This window comes from Salvia miltiorrhiza, chromosome 8 (assembly GCF_028751815.1).
Source record: "Salvia miltiorrhiza cultivar Shanhuang (shh) chromosome 8, IMPLAD_Smil_shh, whole genome shotgun sequence".
NCBI lineage: Eukaryota > Viridiplantae > Streptophyta > Magnoliopsida > Lamiales > Lamiaceae > Salvia > Salvia miltiorrhiza.
In genome coordinates, this window is record NC_080394.1 from 39,437,268 (window position 1) to 39,443,775 (window position 6,508).

A 6,508-nucleotide genomic window follows, 5' to 3' on the forward strand; every position below is an offset into this window, starting at 1 on the left:
CTTATTATTTAACGCCTATGTGAGTTACGCTTTAATGCTTTATGCTTATTATCTAATGCTTATGTGATGATGTTAACGAAATCGATTCCTGAGCGGATAGCTATCTTGTCAGGATATATATTTATATATGCAACGCGACCGTGAGTCAATGAGAGGGTTGGCCGGTCAAACGTCCGTTGAGGGAGGCCTCCCTCAACGGTACGATGCTAGCGTCTGTTGGGGGAGGCCTCCCTCAACAGTACGATGCCGTGTCCGCTGAGGGAGGCCTCCCTCACGGCGCGACTGCCTGTGTTCGTTGAGGATCTTCCTCACGACACGATGTGTGTTTATGATTGTTAATGATGAAGAATGCGCTCATGCTGTTTATGAATTTGGAAATGTTTAATGAGCAAAGGATTTGAAAGAAACTTATGCCTCTTATGCGATGTTGTGTTTTGTTGTTGATGTTATGTTATATGCTTGGCAACTGCCCACTAAGTACTCTTGTACTTAGCCCTTCGTTGTTTATGTTTGTGCAGGTTGAGCTGTGATGGGCGATGAAGTGTTGCTGAGTGGAGTTTTTGTCGAACTTAAAGTAGGCTCAGAAAGGATACATGTCTTCATACATGTATCTCAGTTATGCATTCCGCTGTAAACACTGATTATTTCAGTTACGCCTTCCGTTGCAAACTCTGATAATGTTTTAGCCAAGCCCCTAACGATGCCTTTTTCCTTTTAAGGAATATAACGCGTATACAAGTTCTTCGAGTACCTTTGTATTATGCGCCCCTTTCTAAACCCGCTTCTTAATTTCCCTTCCCCAGTCATGGTTTTCCCGGCTTAATTATCCTTAATTAAGGCCGGTCGTGACAAAATTGCATAATTTAAAGGAAAGCATCATAAAACGCATAAACTAAATTGCATAATTAAAAAGGCAGAATTTAAATTGCAGAATTTAAAGAACGCAACTAAAAGCAAATAAATAAACTTGATTAAAGAAATACCGTAAAACCGTCTCGAGAAGTAATCTGTCACGTAAATACAACTCTAAACGGGAACTACTCTAAAACATGAATTAAAAGAACTATAAACTAAACTAACTAGAACATGAATCGAAACTAGAACTATGAAAGCAATAAACCTAAGCTTTGGCTGCCTAGCGGAAACTAAAGATTAGGGCAAGGGATTGATTTTTTTACAATGAAAAGTATGGCCCTATTTATAGACTTCAAATCCTTCTGGATCACCATAAAAGTTGCCATGCAAAACCGGACTCTAAAAGGAATAGAATCGTGCAAAGGAATGTAAGTCCAGCTGTGACGCGCTCTACAAGTCATCTCCACCCTAGCGGAAATCGCGGCTCTCGCCAGCGGAATGGCTTCCGCTCTGGCTTTCTCCAGATGAATGGTGATTTCTCTGGCTATTCGATTCCGCTGTAATGGACTTCTATCCCCTCTGCTCTGACCCTTGACTCCTCTGGTGATTACTTGGCTACACTGGCTTCTTGATTTCGCTGACTCCAGAGAAATGATGATTTCTCTGACTCCAGAGAAATGGTGATTTCTCTGGCGTTTGATTTCTCTGCACTTATGATTCCAGCAGCGAAGTGATTTCTCTAGCGCTTCCGCGCTCGCTTCGATTCCTCTGGCGCTTCCTCGCTCAGCTTCGATTCCTCTGGCTCTTCCTCACTCGCTTCGATTCCTCTGGCGCTTCCTCGCTCGCTTCGATTCCTCTGGGGCATTTCTCTAGCTTCCCATTTCGCTGCTCTGGCAAGCGAGGCTTTGCTTCTCTTACATGCCAGAGTATGCACAAAAACACGATTCTTAGCCCAAACTTTCCAACATTTGCACTCTTCATCTTGAAAACCTAAATCTCCTGCAAGGCATAAAATACACCATAAAACGCACCAATTTCCAGAAGATTTAACTTAAAATATGCACATGCAAACCCCTAAAATTAGAACAATTAGGCATAAATCATCTGACTGAAGTGGTTGGTGCTTCAGTTGGCACATGAGCAATCTTCTGTTGAGCTTTCCTTTTGAGAACCTCACTCTTGTAGAAGCTTTGTCTGATGAGTTGTTGAGGTCTTCTTCGCTCGACAGAGTATCTCCCTTGAGATACTTGAGTCACTCTTGACTAATGGAGACTTGACTGATGTTGTGGAACATGAGTTATATGAAGTCCAGTTGCTTGTCGTCGTGATTGGCGTTTGGCTCGCCTGGACCTATCATAGCTTTGTCTCCATGGATGTTATTATTTTAGGAACTGAACTGATTTCAGTTTCTGACAGATGTTGTTGTTCTTCCCCCTGGACTGGTGAGGAAGATTCTTCTTGAGTCCTAATGTTCCTTGCCCAATCTTTGACTGAAATCTGCTTTCCAGTCTTCTCAATAGGATGATCTGGTTGGGGGCCTCTGTCATATCCCAGTTTTTAATCACTGATTAAAGACTTAATAATTAGGGTTCGGCATCCATTAATAATAAAACTGATTTGATTTATCTGATGTGCTTAATTCTTATTGTTATTTAAATCCATTTGAGATTTAAAGGATCTTTATAAATATGGTGCACAAGTTTAATTAGTGGGTTGAGCGGCTTGTAAAGTGAATTAAATCTACGTATTTAATTTATACACGAATAATGAGCAGAAGCCAGTATTTGATTGCAAACACGCGATTAAATAGTAGATGCACTGAGTAACCAAGACATAAAGATTTATTATTATTTACAATTAGAACTTCCACCACCACTATCAATCAATGCAGTAATTGATTTTTTTCTAAGTACATGAAGAAATCTTTGCATATAAGCTCACTATCTAATTTGCTGACTTTAAGAGGAAGATTATGATTAAGACAGTGTCTTCCACTATCTAATTATATTATCAACTCCTTTTCTTTAACTTTGCTAAAGCCATGCTTTCCACCTCTTCAACCACCACCATTTGCTCCCCACCATCTTCGATTCTTTAAGGCTATTATCAGCCCTTTTATTCATTCCTTAGTTCTTCAACAACCAAAGGAATGAGAGACTTCATTTACTGCTGCCAAACTTCGAACAGGTAAGCTTTGGCTTAAGTTTTCCACCAGTCCATTCTTGACCAACAACTAGTACAAAGAAAAGAAAATGTGGAACCCTACCACTACACTTCTTTCTTCTGCTGCCCCTACTTTAGTTAATAAATTCCAAAGTATTCTGCCATCCTTTAACTTTATACCTTTCTGACTAAGCACTGCCCCTACTTTAGTTAATAAATTCCAAAGTATTCTGTCATCCTTTAATTTTATATCTTTCTGACTAAGCACTGCCCCTACTTTAGTTAATAAATTCCAAAGTATTCTGCCATCCTTCATCTTCAAAGTCTTAGCTTTCTCATTAAGCTAATCCCTACTTTCTCTCCCTAACATCACTTTCCCTATCTCCATTCACAGTTGTTCCAAAAACAAGGAACGAGATTCCAAGTCCAGTTCCAAAATTTCAAATCAAGAAGGTAGGTAATTAAATGTCTTACTCTTCATTAATCTTCCAGTTCCAATTTCAAAAAAATTCATTCTTACTTTGTGATCAACAAATTGCAGAATCGAACTATTGCCAACACCACCCCTCATATCGAGGTTACTCCAATTTCTCCCTACTTCATCTTGTTAATTTCGATTCAAGCATCAAAGAACAGAAGAATACGCACGCACACATGTTAATATATTTTCTAAGCTATTACATTTACAAGGTTTGATTTTTGCTAAGGAAATGATAAATGAATGATGAAAGAACAGATTTCTAAACAAAACCCTAGCTTTGCTATACTTGTGAATCTGGACTGAATTTGGGGGTTCTTGTACTTTGTCTTGTGTCTGTTCGGGAACGAAGTGATGGGGGTGAGAGCAGCCGGCGGCTGCTCACGGCCGGAGGTGGCGCGGCGGCAGCCGCCGCCTTTTTCCTTTGTCTGTCTGAAACGAGAGAGAGATGGTTAGGGCTGCTGTAAAAAAAAAGAGAGAAGAGAAGGTAGAACAGGGGAGGGAGAGAGAGAGATAGGAGGGAGAACTTATCTTCTCCGGTGACGACGATGCGGCGGCATCGGCAGCGGCGACACGGCGGCGGGAGCACCGAGCTGTTCCTGGTCGGCCGGAAAAGAGAAAAAGAGGGGGAGCTCAGATCTGGAGCCTACCTTCCCGGCGAGGCAAGGCTCGGCCTCCACCGCGATTCCAGCAAGACGAACGACGGAGGAGGCGACGGACGGCGGCCGAGCTCCTTCACGGCGAGGCGCATGCATCGATTCCGGCGAGGGGGGAGAGAACAGAGAGAGAGGGAGGCGAACGGAGGAGGTCAGAGAGATGAGAGGGGGAAGGGAGGTGCTCGGCGAGGTGGCGCGCCAGAGGCGGTGCCGCCCTCAGCCGAGTGAGAGTAAGAGAGGCGAGAGAGAGAGCCGAGAGGGAGAGTGAGAGTGGCGTGAGGTGTGTGTGTGTGTTGTGTGCTGATGTGTGTGTTTTGTATATTTATATGTGTGTATAGGTGTTAGGGTTAGGATTTAATTGGGCTTTTTATTAATTTTGTTTGGGCCGATTTATTTATTTAGCTTGGGCCGAAAATTTTAAATAAAATGGGCCGATTTTATTTTATGTTGCTGGGCCTTCCTGCTTTGTAAAAAAAAAAGGGAATGGGCCGATTTTTATTTAATAAAATGTAATGGGCCCATTTTAATTAAGTTTTGAACTGTTAATTGATTAATAAAGCCTACGAATTTTTGGCCTTATTTTTTAAAAAAAAAAATGTTTGAATTTACACTAAATTATTTAGTGAATTTAAATCTCTTCATTTAAATTTTAATATTTAAAGTTGGGATTATTTATTCTAAATGAAGTCCATTCTATTATTTAAATTATTAATGGACTTAAAAGCAAATATTTTGGGATTAAGCCCCATTTATTACATGATAAAATTATTTTCAAAGCTTACGAGTATGGATTTTTTTTTTAATGGTTAAAATGTTTTATTTCATCTCAATGGATTTTAAAATGTTTTATTATTTATAAATGAATAATGGAATTTCTTATTTATTTACATGATAAAAAAAAATATATGGAATTGTGTTATAGAATGATTAAGTATATGATTTACTTTATCAAATGAGCTTGGGATTTAATTGAGATATTAAATTGCTAAGCATATGTTTATAAATGATTTATTTATTTAAGTGATGAAAATGTGCGAAGTATGAGAAAGCATGATTTATAATGATTAAATTTTCAGGGTAATAATATATAGCTTGTTCTTAATTGATGGAGTACTTGACTAAATGACGGGTGTAGAAGGAAGTTATGGATTATGTACATGTTGATGTTCGAACAATTGGGTTCGAACCTATATGATAGTTACATGATAAGTGGTTACATTTTATTGATTGAATGAAACGAGATTAATATGGATGCTAGAACCCTAAAACATTAAAAGATACCTTAGGCACGTAGAATTAGACTTTGTCTTATGACAATTTCTTCACGAACTTATCGACTCTTCATCAATGAAGGTCCGGGCGACAGAAAGTGAAGCAGAAGAAGAAACGACTCCACGCCAGCTTTAAGAACAATTGAGGTGGGCATTATTTTATTATTACGTATATAGAGATCCCCTGCGTGACGTAGGCCTCATATGCGAATATATATGCATGATATGTTTTGACTATTTATTCAGTTCTTATGAAATGCTTATATGTTTAATGCCCTTTATGAAAATGAAAATGTTATGAAAATGAAATGTTTATGAAATGATTGACTGCCAAAATGTTTATGTTTTTATATGTATCCTATCTGTGTTGGTTCGCCAACTTTAAAGGAAATCCAATTGGGATCCTATGCTAGACAAAGGTCGCTAGCTAGGGTTAACGTGTACACTCATGGAGACCGCGAGTCGCTTGCGACCGGTCTTGGCGTCCGTGGTAAGGAGGCCTCCTTCCCGGCGCGTGACAGAAAGGACAGATATGGATCATATAGACTGAAAATGGGATGCATCCACCTTTATGAAAATGAACGAAATGTTTTAGTAAGCGCAGGTCATTTATGAAAACCCCTGTGTGTTACTGTTATGGCAGTTCAATTTATATATGTATGCATGTTGTATTTTCGGCTTATGTCACTGAGTATTTTTATACTCAGCCCTGCATGTATTTCTAAATGTGCAGGTTGAGCAGGCGATGGAATGGATCGGTGTTGAGTGGATTTCCCTTTTGATGTTTATGTAATGAAACCTTGAGTATGCATCTCCATATGCATAACTCACACGTTTTTCCGCTGCAAACACTCTGAATTTGTTATCGTATTGTGGAACTTATTACTCCTTCATTTTGTTTAACTTTCATTTGGGGTTTAGTCGTTATGGCTGGCTCATTTGTTAATTACCCAAGTGGTTATATATATATATACCACTAGTTTGTTGTTATTAATGTTGGTTATTTAGTAAATTCCTTTTTAATTTCCATTTCTTATTGTTCACCCAAGTCATAACCCCGGTTAACCCGTCATTGGGATAGTGGG

At 39.3% G+C, this 6,508-nt stretch overlaps 1 long non-coding RNA gene across 1 annotated transcript; it reads left to right on the plus strand.

Annotated features, from left to right (window-relative positions):
* The first annotated feature begins 3,517 nt into the window (after window positions 1–3,517).
* LOC130996724 (uncharacterized) lies at window positions 3,518–6,409 on the plus strand. The gene is made up of 3 exons (XR_009092761.1): window positions 3,518–3,595; window positions 5,506–5,570; window positions 6,157–6,409. It is a non-coding gene; the product is annotated as an uncharacterized LOC130996724 (long non-coding RNA).
* Window positions 6,410–6,508: the final 99 nt, after the last annotated feature.